This window comes from Zosterops lateralis, assembly GCF_965231275.1.
Source record: "Zosterops lateralis genome assembly, chromosome: 8".
Classification (NCBI taxonomy): Eukaryota; Metazoa; Chordata; class Aves; order Passeriformes; family Zosteropidae; genus Zosterops; species Zosterops lateralis.
In genome coordinates this window covers 25,298,293-25,314,013 of record NC_139768.1, presented here as the reverse complement: position 1 = coordinate 25,314,013, position 15,721 = coordinate 25,298,293, and the positions used below count along the sequence as shown (strand labels likewise).

Genomic DNA, 15,721 nt, shown 5'->3' with positions numbered 1-15,721 from the left:
TGTTTTTTTGTTTTTAACTCTGTAATGTTTTCATAGAATCACAGAATGGTTTGGGTTGAAAGGGACCTGAAAGCTCATCCAGTTCCAACTCCCTGCCATGGACAGAGACACTTTCCATTACACCAGGTAGCTCAAAGCTCCACCCAGCTTTGCCTTAAACTTTTCCTGGGATGTGCAGTGATTTATTAGAGCCTGGTTATATTATTTGGAATTTCCATGGGGTTATTAGAAAGAATTACAGCTGGAATAGTTTGAGGGGAAAAATGCAGGGTGGAACCAGAGTTTTTTATCTGCACCGGCATGATCTGAAAGTCAGTGTGGGTGGGATGAAGTTTGCTTTGCCTGGTCTGAGGTCTGTAATTGTGCCCTGTGTCAGGGGAAGCATGGTGAAGAGCAAGGGCAGTGTTTTGGAGGAAAACATCAAAGCTGTGGTGCTGCAGAGGATGCCCCAAAGTGCTGTGTGTGTCACTGCTGTGTGTGTTCCCATTGATGGTGTGATTCTGGGTGTTTCACATGTTTTATCCAGCAGGGAAATGTGTGTAGCTCCCAGGGTGTGGGTAGGGAGCTGCTGTCAGACCCTGCAGCAGCCATGGAGAGAGCTCAACCAGCTTTGTTGGATCCACCAACCCTTCCCTGAGGTCATAGGTGCTGCTGCCTGGTGGGGTTGCCAATTTTGGGGGTTTTTATGGGATTTTTTGCCCATCCTGAAATCCCAGCCAGGAACAGAGCATGCTCTGGGGAATTCTGTATGCTCTGTATGCTGTATCCCTGCTCTGTGGTTTTGCCAGGGGAGGACAGTCCATAGAATGCCTTTTAGGGTCCCTGTGCTCTACAGCTGGCAGGAGCTGTATGTCCATGCATGACAGGGTTGTTTTGGATAATTCAGCCTTGTTTTTCAAATACATGGACTTCCAGGGTGGATCAAGGTAGGCATCTTGATAAGCATCTGTAAAGTCCCATCTGTTCTGAGACTTTATGTAAGATTCAAATAAAACCCGAATCACTTGAATGCATCAGTTGTAGATTTTAATTATTAATTATTTGCTCCTCCAGCCTTATCTGGCAGTGACTTCATGTATCCTTTAAGCCAATAAAAAACAGTGGTCCTGCTGAAAGTAGCTGCACTGCTTCTTCCTGGGCTCCTCTTTCAATCCCTCCTGATGGAAGAAGTTTTATATAGTTTAAATATACCTGCTTGGTTGTTAAATTTTGGACTCTGCTTCAGCCAGGTCCTCTCCCCAATCCGCACCAGCAGCTCGAGCAGTGTGGGATTTGGAAGGATCTTTGTCACCACAGTGACCAAGTCGAGGTTGACCAAATCCCATAATTTTTTGGGCCCAGGTGTAAAGTGCAGGGTTCCTTGGCTGTGAGTTTTTTGAGGAGGTGCTGCAGGAACCTTGTGGAGCTGATTTCCACAGGAGTTCTGCTGTGGTTGCTCCTGTGTACATTCACTTGTGCAATGTTGACAGACAGCCACTGTTTCTGTGCAACAACACACACCAATTATTACAGAAATAGACCCCTGAAGCACAGCTCGGAGGGAGAACGTGGGGATTACAGACACAATATTTACAAGGAGCCAAGTCTTTAATGAGACCAGCAATAATGCAGATGGATTCTCTGTTGCTAAATATAACAGAAATGTAATGGATACTGTCTATCTTCTTCTTTTTTTTTTTTTTTTTTAGTGATCCATTCACATTGGAAAAAAGAAGAGCTTGTGTGCTGAAGAGGTTGGCACAAAATTGTGGGATATTCCGAAATTAGCCTGGCTTTTGGTTATTACTGTAATGACTGTGATGTGTGGCTCTGCAAGGCATGAGTGACTCTGGCTGGGAGCATGGATGAACCCCTTTGAAATGCTGATGGTTTGGGATAGTAACAGGTGTACAAGGAGTGCAGGATCAGCCCCAAAAGAGGCAGAGGCAAGAGATGGAAATCTGTAAATCCAGTAGTTTCCATGCAGCTGGCACAGTGTTGGAGCTGGTAACATCATTGCGGGGGTAGAAAATAAGCAAGAGCAGCAATGAATCCTAGGTCTGGTTCCTGTGCAGGCAGTGGATGTCACACCCTGGGCTGTGATGAGCTCTGCAGGAGTGTGGGGAATGTCCTTTGTGGGTGTTAGCTGGAGGGAAAACCCTACCAAAAAATACCCTTTTAAAAAACAGGTGAGGCCAAATATGAGATGCTCTTGGTACCTGTAGAGTTGTAATACACTGTCAAGTTTTTTGTCATTTTTATGTTGAAAACCAGGTTTTCCATGGGAGGGGACATTGGAAGGAATCAGTAAATTAAGCAAAGTAATTAGGCTAAACAGTAGATGTTACATTTAAAAGTTAAGAGCCTTAAGCTTTGCTGTGATTAGTTGTGGATGAAATTAATTTCAGTTCAATATCTGGAAAAAACCCTTTTCATTAGTTTTCATGTTCTCATAGTTCTCAAAAGTTTCATGATCCTGCAGCATAAGCTCATGTAGATTTTATATTTGCCACTTGTTTGAGCTCTTCCCTTGTTTCATACAAAATGGTACAGTGCAACATCAAACCTGGAATTAGGGTGTCCTAAAGCTTAATACTGGAATACCTGTGCTGACTTCAGCTTTACCCTTTGCTGGGATGAGATCTTGCTCTGGTCTAGCCACAGGCAGTGGGACTCTGGGCACTGATTTTTGTTGTGGTTGTTTCTGAAAAAAAAAATGTTGAACAATGTGTCAGGAGAGAGAATCTGGCCAGGTGTCTCTGCTTATCTGTTCCACCTTCACCATTCCTGTCCCAGCTGGGGCTCTGGGTTTTTTTAAGGTGCTGGCTGCCACATTGGGGTGCTCCAGTTCAGTCCATGTCTGCACATCCAAGTACCTGACAAGGGAATCAATAGCAGAGAACAGAAATCAGAGCTTGAGGGAAAGGGATATAGAGAGAAATTCTGGCTGGTAGTGATGAGAATGACAAACAGTTCTGGAAGATATTAGAAATAAAACTGGGTAACCACATGAGGTTAATAGAAAAATCATAAATATTGCACTTTTTGATGGGGAAAAGTAATGGTATGTTCAGTCCCTGTGAATGTTGTGGTAGAAGTGAATGTTGAGCAGTCACTGCTGTAGTCAGACCTTTGTGCTTCAGCCCAGGTGTCTCTCATGAAGAGTTTTACAGAGTTAACTGAGGCAATAACGTGTAGTTTTTACTGAGCCTTAGACCACTGAAGAGTTCCTGTGAACTGTGGCAATGCTTACCTTGTGTTACTCTAGAAAAGCAGTAAGTGGGGCAGGCTGGACACCACTGACCTGTCAGCTCCACGTAACTCCTGGGCAAGCACTCCAAGGATTTATTTGATGATGGAGGCAGGATGGTGATGCATTCAGTTCCCACTGCCATGGGTTTAGGGGCAGCCCATCCTTGAGAACCAACTTTTCTTTTTTCACTTAAAGAGCTCATGAATTAGATTGATAAAAGTAACTGAGGGGGGTTTATTTCCTTAAAACACAGCAAGAAATGCAGCTTGGTACAGCAGCACTCTTTGGACTGGGGATGTGCAGAACAACTTGCCGAGCCCCAACAAGAGTGTCAGCTCTCAAAATCCAGTGCTAAAACCAGGAATAATTTCCTAACAACCCTTTCCAGAAACCTCTCTGAACACTCATTTCTGTCCTCACGCTGCCTAATGTTTGAGCAAGCCGTGATAAGGCAGAGAGTCAGCGCAGCTGGAGCTTGAAATGTCACCAAGACTGGGAGAGTGGTAAATAACAAACAGGAGTGACCGCTGGTGACAGCAATTTGTATTGCTTGGCTACAAGCAGGTAATATTTCTCAGATGGCCAACTGTAAATTCCTCTGTCTCAGGGCAAACAACTGGGGCTGTAGCTCCAGGATGCTGTCGGCAGAAATCATGTCTTTATGGGGCGGCGAGGAGTCACGAGCCAGCACCACTAATATGATATTATGGCCAAAGGTCTTGTGTGCTCCTTGTCTGCGCTGGCAGGTGGCTGCCAGGCTGCAGGAGGGATGTGGCAGCCACCCTGTCCCTGATGTCTGTCCAGAGGGGCTGGAGAAAGCTCTGGGAGTGCCAAAGGAGCCAGGAAGGGGTGCAGGGGAAAGGGCCAGGACCTCTGTCTGCTTGACTTATCCAGGAGAATGTTGGAAGGTAAATTAATTAAGGGAATTAATGTTGTCACAGGGAAAACAAATTAGGTGATAAAGAGTTCTTGGGTCTATCAGGCAGAGTTTTAGTAAGACCTGAAAGTGGGAAAGTGAAGCCAGGGTAAGAGTAGAGCTAAGGTCCATGGTTTCAGCAGTGATGGTGGTGGAAGAGACTGATGAAGGTGCTGGTGATTTCTCCACCTTTGGAAATGCCAAATTTAGGCATGTTTGTTGATTGGAGTGGGTGAGGCTCAAACAGGGGTTGATTTAGGTAAGTTAGTGTGCAGCATGTCAGGCTGGAAAATCACAGGGGTCTCTCCTGACCTCAGAATCCATGAAAGCCCATCTTTTAAATGAGAGCAGCTAGGGATTTGCAGATCCCAAGCATCAAGCATGATGGTCTTCCAGAGGGTGACTTGCAGAGAGGAGACATGTGTCTGAAGGGGGAGATTGCAGGATGGGACCTTGAGCACTCAGGAAAGATCATAGATTCTTCATTTCCCACCATCTCCTTAAAAAATGCCTTGTGTCTGTCCCAGGGATGAGTTACCTCTGTGTCAACACCAGGTCCTTGGCACGGGGTGAGAAGCTCACAGGGCAGTGTTGGTCCATTTTGTGGCCAGTGCCTGGGTCAGGTGAGAGTTAATTTAGGTGCAGGAAGGAAATGAGGGAGGATTCCTTTTTCTGATAGTCATGTGCTGTATCTAATTGTGCAGAATTTAGTCAAGCTCCCAGCCAGCTCTTGGTGACCATGGCACATCAGAAATAACTCTGTCCCTGGTGGGAAAACTGTGAGTAGAAGAGTTAAAACTGATCAAAACAGATCAAATTCAGATATAAGCATTAATTGTATGTTACTGGGCTAGTGTTAGGAATGAAAGCAATGTGTTTGCGTGCCTGTTTGTTTTTATTTTGAAATGGCCATGTCCAGCTGCATGTTTGCAGGTTTACTCTGCTTTTAGATGAGTTTGCAGATGGGTCTGCCCGTCACATCTCTCATTCATGGATGAGGTCTGTGGGATCTCTGGGCTCTGGTCCATGTGGTGCTTGAGTATGCAGGACCTATTATGGCAGGAACATTGTTTCATGTCCCTTCTGTATGTGTATATCTGTATAAATCTATACCCACCTGTACACCTGTTTATCTACCCCTGTATCTATGCACAAAGGTACCTGTCTATATTTAAATATATATGTACAGTGGTCTGTATCTGCTGGGTTTACACTGGGTTTTTAGGCCCAGAAGTTAAATACGTTAAAAACCTGTGGCAAAGAAAACAAGGAGTGGTAAAATGTCAAATTGACAATGTTGATTGGTTGATTTGGCTGCCTGAGGTGTTCCTGATCTCTGGGAGAGGAACTGGAGCAAAGCAGGAATTTGTTGGTGCAATTAAAAGCAGGGCAGTGAGATGGGCTCACATGGTAACACAGCCTGGGCTAATGCCCTGAATTAAGGACATTTAGATGTTTGGCTTTGTATGATTTAGCTTAAACAAACAAACATTAATCTCATTACTCAAGCAAATGAAATAAACCTTTAAGGCACTTAAACCGTGCCGAGGGTAGGTGTCTGTCAGAGCAGTGAGACCCATTTCTGCACAGGGCATCTCCTCCAGTGAGTAACTTACTCATGGATGTAAGTGCTCCCAGCATGGGCAACTGCTCTGGGGCTGGTGGAAGAGTCCCACAGCTACTCCTGAGCTGGAAGGGTCCCACAGGGATCATCAGTCCGGCTCCTGGCCCTGCACAGACACCCTGACAATCCCATCTTGTCCCTCAGAGCGTTGTCCAAATGCAGCCTTGGGACCATGCCTGTTCCCTGGGGAGCCTGGTCAATGCCCACCACCCTCTGGGAAGAACCTTCCCCTGATATCCAACCTAAACCTCCCTCATCACATTCTCCTGCAGTTTGGGAATTGCACTGGCCTGGCTGGCAGAGCCAGGGGCACAGAGGGTGAGAGGTTTTGCTGCCAGGCACTGCTCACTGTGCTGGCACAAGTCAGCTACATTGCTGTGTTACTTCTTTATCCTGTCATTATAAAAAAGGGGATTGCAAAGGTCCTTGTGGGGAATGTAATAAACCCCCTAATGCTGTCACACACAGCCATGTATTCCTGTGTGCCACGTCCTTCCATCGCTCTCAGAGTCTAATGGATGTGACAAACCTCAGCCTGGAGAGGTTGGGGATTTTCTTTGTAAGTGTCCTGCAGACTGCACGTTCTCTAGAGGAGAATGTAAGAATTCTATTAACTTGGACATGCCAAGCTAGTCTAGGAGTTTTCTGTTGTCTTTCAATTGCATTTGTTTGGGCTTGGGTTAGGCAGGGAAATGACTGAACTACATGTCATGTTTATAAGATCAAGAGTACCTTGCTATTTTCACACAGATCTCTTAATAGAGATTAAACACAAAATAAAGCAGAATGCATCAACAGTGAAATTCCCATAAGCAATATTGTAACTTCTATGCAGTGTAATTATATTTTGTACACTTGCCAATTAAGCAGTTACGCTTTAGAGAAAAATTACTTTCAAGAGATGGAAGAAAAGTATTGCAGTAAATCAAATAAAATATACATGTGTTAGAGGGTTTTGTGCATGCAGCTGAAATGTTAAAATTTCCTGCTGTCTTCAGGTTGTGGTGTGCATAACGATGTTCCCTGTCCTGTAGCTTTTTTGGGACTTGAAAATAGCAGATAGTATTTAAAAAAAGGCATGAAAAATACATTGCTTTCTGGGCTGGATGCATAGCATGTAAAGCTGAGATGTTTAGTCTGTCCTGACCTCCATCCTCTCTCCTGTTGAGCACGTCTGTCAGACACCTCTGCCCCACAGCAGGAGGAGGTGTGGAGCCAGCTGGGCAGGCACCCTTAGGCCAGGTCTGTGCACCCCAAAGTCTGGGGCAGCCACCCCACAGCTCGTGGCCACTGCAGAGTCACTCCTGCAGCACAGACTCAGGGAATCCAGAGTGGATTGGGAGGGAAGGGAACTTAAAGATCATCTCATTCTACCCCATCCATGGCAGAGACATCTTCCACTGTCCCAGGTTGCTCCAAGCCCCAATGTCCAACCTGGCCTTGGGCACTGCCAGGGATCCAGGGGCAGCCACAGCTGCTCTGGGCACCCTGTGCCAGGGCCTGCCCACCCTCCCAGGAACAATTCCTTCCCAAAATCCCACATAACCCTGCTGTGAGTTTCCCTGGTACACCATGTCTTTCCCTGTTGGCTGGTGCAGGAGAAAAGGACACTTGGAACAGCATTCCCCTCACAAATTGATGTTTGTCTGTGAACTGAGTGACCATCCTTTGGAATCTCAGGTACCCTCAGCAGTTAATATCTGCTCTAGGGAGTCGTGCAGGTGTTGGCTTGTGTGAGTGATGCCGTGTTCAAGTCCCCAAACCCTGAAATAACCTGCACAAAAGTGTACTCAGAAACACTGGGAATTCCCTGGGAATTACAGGAAACTCTGTAAAGTCATAAGGAAGTTACCAAGGTACTGATACTTGCTGAACAGGCACAGAATCAGTCCAATAGCTGTTTAATTATTTTTCCTAATGTAAACTTTGTGCAAGGGGAGTGTTAGGGAGTTTAAGCTGCCAACAGAAATGATACAGAATTTCTTTACTATACTAGGAGATCTTTATTTGACAGTTTCAAATAATTTTACAGAGCATCAGGTTCAATGAGCTGGCCAAGACTATGGCCAGCTTGGATGGGGTGTGGAGCAACCTGGTCTAGTGGAAGGTGTCCCTGACCCTGGAAGGGGGTTGGAACAAGATGATCTTTAAGGCCCCTCCCAACCCAAAGCACTCTGTGGTTCTGTGCTGTGTGTCTCAAAGGGACGAGAGACCTGTGGCTTTTGCTCCCCATCAGCTCTGGGAGCCTCTGCTCTTGTTAAGATCTCTTGTGGCTTTTTCCTCTGAATCGCTAAATGAACGCTTTCATCTGGAAGTCACAGCATTTCCTTAAAAATCACTTTCCATCATACAGAATTAGGAATATCTCACATGAAATGTGTCAAACAAACATATCAAAGTGAAAAAAAAAATCCTCAGAAAACTCAGGATAAGGTCTGCTGGGAGGGAAGTGCTGCAGGCACTGTGTTGTGGCTGGTGGCCTGGTGACCATCCCTCCCTCACTGAGAGCCGTGGGATGTGTCAGGCTCTGGGCTCTGGCTGCTGTGCCAGGCTGCTCCTGCCTCCCTGCACCAACACACGGCTGCAGCCTGCCCTTGGAAGTGTTTCCTCGCCTTGTAATGTGTGCTGTGGAGGGGAATAATTGGTCAGCAATTTAGTGGTGGTCCTCGTTGAAGGGTACATCAGTGTTTGCAGTATAATCCCCTTTTATCTGAGGGGTTTAACCAGCCAGAGCATTTTGTCCTGTGATGTGCATCTTTCCCCAAGCTAGCTAATTTAAAAAGAAAACACTTTCCAAGTGGCTCTGCGGTCCCTTCCTGAAATCCCTTAACACACGAGCAGTCCTGCAGGTCAGAGGAGGGAATCCAGATGTTTGTTTTTGAGGTGTGGCTGCATTGGTGAGGCACAGGGCTGGCAAGGGAGGTGCTGCTGGAGCTGTGTGAGCAGGGCTCTGTTCAACACCCCGGGCTCCCACACCTGCAGCCTTTGCCATGAGCTGGGTGTCCTCTGAAGTGCCCATGTCCCAACTGGCTGAGCCTGCCTGGCTTGACTTAGGGTTTCTCTGTCTCAAACCTGCATTTTCAAAGGCTTACCAAAGGTGTTTGTGTGAAAAAACTTGTCACGGGGGGTTTGTTTAAAGATGACAAAATAAAATGGTGAAGTAAAAGAAAATTATGTGGAGTGAGGTTACCAGCTGCCCTCCAGCTCTGTTTTCCTGGATCCTGCCTTGCAGCATCACATTCCCATGTGAATTGTGGCAGCTTCTGCCTTCCCCAGCTGCACTCTGGGGAGGATGAGGATGTGCTTGGGCAGGCTACCACTCACCTGCTGGGATTTCATTCCCACTCCCACTGCATTTCCACACCCATGGTGGATCTCTTACCTCTTTCCCTCTGGCACTGTCCCTTGGCTGTGCTGGATACACACTGCTGGCTTCGGGGTGTTGTTGCTGCCCTCCGGGCCTGTGCCTTTGCATCCTCAGGAGGCTGGCAACCAAGGCAGGTTTATTTCTGTGGGTTTATTTTTGGACTGATGCTGCTGGCCCTGCTGTTGGCACTGGCCATCACTTCATGATCGGACGGTGATGCAGAGGGTCTGGGGCTGTGGGTGGGATTGTTCCTTTGGGACATTGACCTCACTCATCCCTGACCTCCATCCTGTGAGAATGATCACAAGGCTCTGTCACTGCCTACAGCAAGCAGGAGGGGTGGGGAGGTGCTGAGGTTTGGAAGTGCTGAGGGCTAATTACAGGATGAACTGCAGATTTTGTGGAAGGTTAAATAAATGTTCGCCCCACATTGTCCTGTGTGTTTACGTTTTGTGAAGGTTTCTTGCCTTTCTACTGACTTTGTCACAGAATAATTCCCGGATTTATTTGTAGCTGCATTGCTTCCAGCAAGTTTAGGGGAATTGTCCCAGTTCTAAAATAATCTATTTTTTTTTAATATCATGCATTTCATTGCCTTGAAAACTGTACTATGAGTCATACTAATAAAAAGTGAGTCTAAATTGGGTTTGGCATCACTTTTTTTTTTTACCAGCCTAACACAAAAAGGCATGCCTTCTGGTCAAGATGCAGGACTTGGGTCAAGCTGAAGAGTTTCCTTGGGTTTGTCAAAAGTACCTTGGGTTTATCAATGGCTCATAACCTTTCCTCCTCTCTCTCCCACCATGCCAAGCCTCTCTGATAATTTTAATTTGAGAAGAAATAAGCCAAGGTATGCTCTGAGTATAAGGAGATGATTATCACAACAGAATAATTACATTTGGGTACTTGATTTGATTTGTTAGCTGGAAGATTAGTTGGAAAGCAGAGAAGAAAATGAATCCATTGTTGACTGCAGGAAGTTATTTATGAGTTTTTACTTATGTTTAAAGGAATTCCCCCTGTGACTTAAGTAGCAGTGCGATTTACGGTCTCTCACATTGGCTAGCTGAATAAATAAATAGAATAAAGACAGGAAGAATAAAATGAAATGGTACCAGGTTTTGTGGGTGTAAAGTTTCTGTTGTGGAATGCAGGAAGTGATGGCTTTCAAAAACCCAGCTGGACAGATCAACAAAAAATAATACCCATGTTGCATCAGAACAAGAACAAGATCTCAGCATGTTTTGCATTAATTGTGTTATGGCAGGAGAAATGCTTATGTACTCCCACACTCTGTATGGAGTTTGTGTTACGGTTCTGTAATTTTTCCGTAACTGCCTTTCAGGTATTACTCCTTCTATTTTATACCTTCAGGTATTATTCCTTCCATGGCCACTTCCCCCATTCCTGCTTCCACAAATGAAGCAAATAGCATGATCCAGAAGGGAGGAATGGTGTTGGTGCTGAACACCTAACACTGAGAGCTGCAGGTGCTGTTCTGTGATGGAGATGGAGCAGGGTGGGGGTCTGCTGGCTTAGGAAACACTCAAGGAGTGAAGGGGCTGCTTGGAATTGGGGATAGGTTTGGACAGGACCGGCTCCTGCAGAGGGGACTTTGGAAAGCTCATGTTGGGAACTGCACAGGAGGCAGTCTGAGAGGAGTCAGTGTGTCTCCTGTGCTGTCACAGAAGACATGAGGCTGATGTGGCCCATCCATGGGTTGGTCTCCCGAGATGTGTCCGTGTGCCCTGGTTGCTCACGTGACAAAGCAGAGCCTTCCCGAGGAGGCTTTTAGCACCAAGTGTGACTGTTAAATCTTGTCACTCCATACTTGGTGTTTTTAAGTCATGTCCTGGGTCAGCAGGGTGCAGCAAAGTGGAAGTAAAGGCAAACCTCCTGCTCTGGCTCAGAAAAACGCTGGTGACGAGTGCGCTGATTCTGTCAGAGGAGATCAGGGATGTTCCCGCGCCTTGGAGCAGTGATGGGGGCCAGGCTCCGCTCTCTGCCACGCTGCTGGAGTGATGCTGATTTACACCAGCTGGTGACGTGCTCCAAAATTGTGTTTCAGAGTAGCTGGGATGTGGATCAGACTCGCTGTGCTTTTGGGAAGCCCACTGGGCAGATTTCCTGCCTTTTCCAGGTGGCATGTCCTGCTCTGGCAGTGCTTGGGAAAAAAATGCCAGACAGAAACAGCCTGCTGCCATCTCCCAAGGCTGCAATTCAGGAGTATAAAACCTTCAGGGAGTGAAGGTGTTCTCCTCAGGGAAATGGGCTGCCTGCAAATGCTGCATGTACTGCGTTTGGTGGTTGATTCCTCCACTCATTCCTTGGAAAGGGAAGGGAGTCCTGCCTGAAGTCCAGACCATTTATTTTTATGGACAAAACCTGTAAGAAGAACTTAGGGAGGTTTGGAAAGTAGCGTGGACCAGCTGAAGTTGATTTCAACATTAGGAAAGCTTAACTGTTGTGCTCCCCAGCAATCCAAAGGGATTGGTGGGACTGGACTCCACAAACTGAGGAGGATGGACACAACCAACACTGAGCTGGTCTCATTTACATCTCAGGTGTTTGGTTGCTCTTGTGTTTGTGTGTTACCACATATAAAAGCAGCTGGGTATGCTGAGAAGCAGAGACAGAACACAAATTCCTTGCTGTCCCTACCATGCAGATGAGTCAAGACCACTTTCCAAGTGCAAGGAATGGGAATAACACTGCCTGAGCTAGCCAGAAGATTCCTTGCTTTTTGTGGGAGCAGGAAGAATGGTTTGGATGGGATAGAGAAGGTGCTGAGTGCCCTCACCTGGGAAGATGATGCCGTGTCCTTCAAGGGGTTCTGTGAAGAAATGAGCTTCCCCATGTGGTTATCCAGGTGTTTATCCTGAATTTATCCCTGAGTTTATCCAGGTGTGGTGGGTGTCAGGCAGGTTCTTCTCTGGTGGCCCAGCTCTCCTGAGTTCTGCAGATGTGATTTAGGGGAGTGATGGGAGGAGCTCTGAGGGGCAGTGACTTACTGAGGTGCCTATTTGAGAAACCCGTGAAAGGGCATGTGCTTTCCTACGGTGTTCAGCTTTCCCTGGCTGTATTTAAAGAATCTTTCTGACACTCATCATCAGTGTTGTGTCAGCAGAAGGTATTGACAGACCCATGAACCCGAGAGCAGTTGTTCACAGAGGGATTCTGTATTGATATTTATGTCACAAATTCCAAAGTGGATCTTTGGGAATCCCCAGAAATCTTGGTCACCCTTTGCAGTGGTTGGTGGAGGGAAGGAAAGGTACTGGAGGAAAATTACTTTGTTCCCTCTCACCAGCTGAACCCACCAGTGTGGTTTTTTCCATGGTGGATGGGTAGGTGTTGGAGGATTTTTCAGCACTGAGTATACGCTTGAAGAAAACCAGATTTGGTGGTGATCATGATTTATGTCACAATCGTCGTGCTGTATTGGCTGTGTTATGCACCAGAAAGTTGAGAGAGCATTAGAATAAAGTCTTTCAATAATGTGCAACAAATTCTCATCATTAAGGAGTAACTGTTGTATATGTTGTGCTGAGTAATTATAGAGTACAAGGAAGATTTGATACAGGAATTGATACAGCTTAATCTCCTGCTCTTCATTACATTTTCCCTTTTGTAGGTTGTGAGAAATGGGAGGTATATTTTATTTTCCAGTTTGAGTGTGCTTGCTCAGGATGGCCTTGCTTTTAATGTTGCTTCACAGGGGAGAATTTACAGTGGGGATTTCCATTAATGCTAATGAGAGTTATGCCTGTGCACTTCACTGACCTGGTGACAGAGGGGAAGAAATAATAATTAAATTCTTTGTCTTTTAAAAGAAATAAAATGACCCTAAAATGTCCAATATGTCACTGGGGAGCAACTGGGAATGAGAGCTGCCATTGTTGCTGCACTTGATCATTCACTGGTAGAAAAGGGAAAGGAAAAAGAATCCAGAAATGGATTCTGAGTGGAGAAAATAATGAACAATCTAAGGATAGATATTGTGATTATAAAACAAAACATACATGTTGCTCCTGTAAAGTTGTTGAAAATGAGTTGCAGTAGGTTTTCTTTATGTGTATGATTAACACACTCTCCCATTTAAAGCCATTAAGGGTAGTGCTGCACTTGATTTAAAGTAAGTGCAGTTAATATTTTAGGTTATAAATTTCAGGCATGCTGGTAAGAAATCATCAAAAAGTACAATTCTTCATGTAGAGGGACCACAAATCCATATTATTGTCCCTGGAGAAGAAGAGGTTCTTCTCCTGCAGCTGGATTTTGCCTGTTGGGAAGGGCTGGTTGTGTGCTGGAGAATTAGAGCGAGCACAGAGTTAATGGGAGCTGTTGTGACACATCTTTTGTAGGGGAGTCTATCGAAAGGGAGTGAGGAAAGGGCTATACCTAATCAGTATAAATGTCAGTAGCATATTTTAATAAATTCTTGATTTTGCTTGGACTGTTTGCAATTGCATATTTAAAAGGAATCTGCCATCCCCTTTCGAAGGTATGTGACATTTAAAAGATCTGTAAAGAAGATTGGTTTGACAGCTTCAAATTACATTTGAAAGAGTTTTTTCCTTTCAAAACAGAAAATGAATACTTCCTATTCTAAATGTCACTGCAGAGACATAAACATGTTTAATCAAATTATATATTTAATTTATGTAAAACGTAATTTTTTATTCATGCAAGAGACTCACTTGTTACATTTATACATCTCCGAAGCTTCGGAAAGTTGGTGAACTGATGAATCTCTTGAATAAATCACCGCTCAGCAGTTTTTCAGATCCTTCCAAAATAGCCTTTGGCTTGTTGGCTCTCCCACTTCCAGCTGTTTGTGTTCCAGCTGCCATTCTGCCTTCATTAGCAGAGCTGAGAGCTTGGCTGAGTCTTTCCAGGGTGAAGGGAGCAGCTTCCACAGTGTGGCTGGAATGGTGGTGCTGATGGACTTGTGTCCTCCTGCACGGTTGTTGTGGTGAACCAAAATGATGAAGCTGCTGGGCCAAAACTGTCAAACTTTTGCCAGGGGAAAGGAAAAGCTGTGGGATGTGGTGCTCTGCACTCCAGCCTTCATGGCATTTGTGTCAAGGACAGATCTGTGAAGCCCAGCAGGTCTCCAGGAGATGAGAAGCTTTGGCTGCTGGCAGGGGAGCTGCCTGTGCTGTGCTGCTGTGCGGGGGCTCTCTGGAGCTGCTACCTGCTCATCTCTACCTCTGCCAGCAAAGCCTCCCAGGCTGGAGCCAGCAGCACATCCCAGCCACCTTCCAGGGCTGCTTTTCAAGGCAGGACATTGAGCAGTAATCCTGGGCAGGTCCCCAGAGCAAAAGCCTGCTGTCACCAGCTGTGTGTCATCGGCTGGTGTCACCTGGCTCAAGATGGATGGGCATCCAGTGGCTTGGGCTTTCCTGCTGAGAGAGGAAGCAGTTGAAGAGGAATCAATGTCAAGAAACAAAACCAGGGAATTCAGTGATTTTGCTTTGTTCTATTTTGGTGTCTGCAAGCTGCATGGATTTGCTGGGCAGATACAGATGCTGAACTCATGCCTGGCCCAGAAAAGGTTGGGACTGTGAGGTTGTACATGCTCTGGTGTGAATAGAGCACAGCTTGGCAAACTCTTGAGGATGCCCTTTTGTGTGGCTGCTGTGTCTCTGGGTGACCAGGTAGCCTGTGGATGAGCTGGAGGCTGTTGTACAGATTCTAAAAGCCAAGAGGGAGCTCAAGGTGTAGTCATGTTACTGGCAACCTCCTCTGAAGGGGGTCAGAGCAGGTCCTGCAGGCTCCTGAGCTGTCAGTGGGGCAGTTCACTGGGACAGTGGCCTTGGAGCACTGTGTTGGTTTATACAGCTCTAGTGATACCATCCTTTTCCATTCTTTGACCTCATCAAGAACTGCAGTTAGTAATTCTGGTTTAACTGTTCACTGATCAGGGAAAAGTCACGGCGCTGGGAGTTAATTGAAGCTCTCAGGCTGTGCAGCAGTGCCAGGCAGGTCCTGCTTGAGGGCAGACCCAGACTAACATAAAAGCTTGGGATACATCAGAAGGGCAGAGTCTGATGGTTTATTTGGTAGATTCCTGTGTACTCTGAAAGGTGCCTCTGTGCACAGCGAGGGCAGAGGGCACACTCAGCATGGATGCTGGAGGGGAAAGCTCAGAAGCCTGATGGTGCTCAGGTAAATCCATCCCCCAGCAGGAAAATTGCCAGGCATCGTTCATCTAAGGTACCTGATGTTCTCAACATCTGAAACTTCTCTGTCCTCCTCATCTTCCAGGAGGTATATTTGTATATAATTATTCATGTAGTATGTGGCCAAGCCAGGGGACCTGAAATGAGAGTCTTAAATGAGTCCTGGAGACCGCTCCATGTAGACGTTGTGGCTATCACAGTTCTGCCCATCAGGCCTCCCTTGAAAAGGGAGACTTTTCTTGGATAAATACAAATATGTGAAAGAGTTTGGATCTTTCAGCTCTTTTTTTTTTTTTTTTTAATAGCAAGAGGGGTTGAGGGAATGAAGTGATATTGACAAAGCTATAATTTCACTAATTAGCCAGCTGTCATCTGTATAGAAAATGACAGGGAGTAT

General features: G+C 45.9%; 1 protein-coding gene across 4 annotated transcripts in view; it reads left to right on the top strand.

Moving 5' to 3' along the window:
* Positions 1–15,721, top strand: part of LOC310911953 (C-terminal-binding protein 2) — a 136,664-nt gene that overhangs the window by 4,736 nt on the left and 116,207 nt on the right. The window contains exon 1 of one of the 4 annotated variants that reach the window (XM_083866046.1): positions 4,881–4,927. The exons of the other annotated variants lie outside the window; for them this stretch is intronic. The gene's annotated coding sequence lies outside the window, so the exon portion shown is untranslated. Of the gene's footprint in view, positions 1–4,880; positions 4,928–15,721 lie in introns of those variants that run through there. 4 annotated transcript variants of the gene reach the window in all.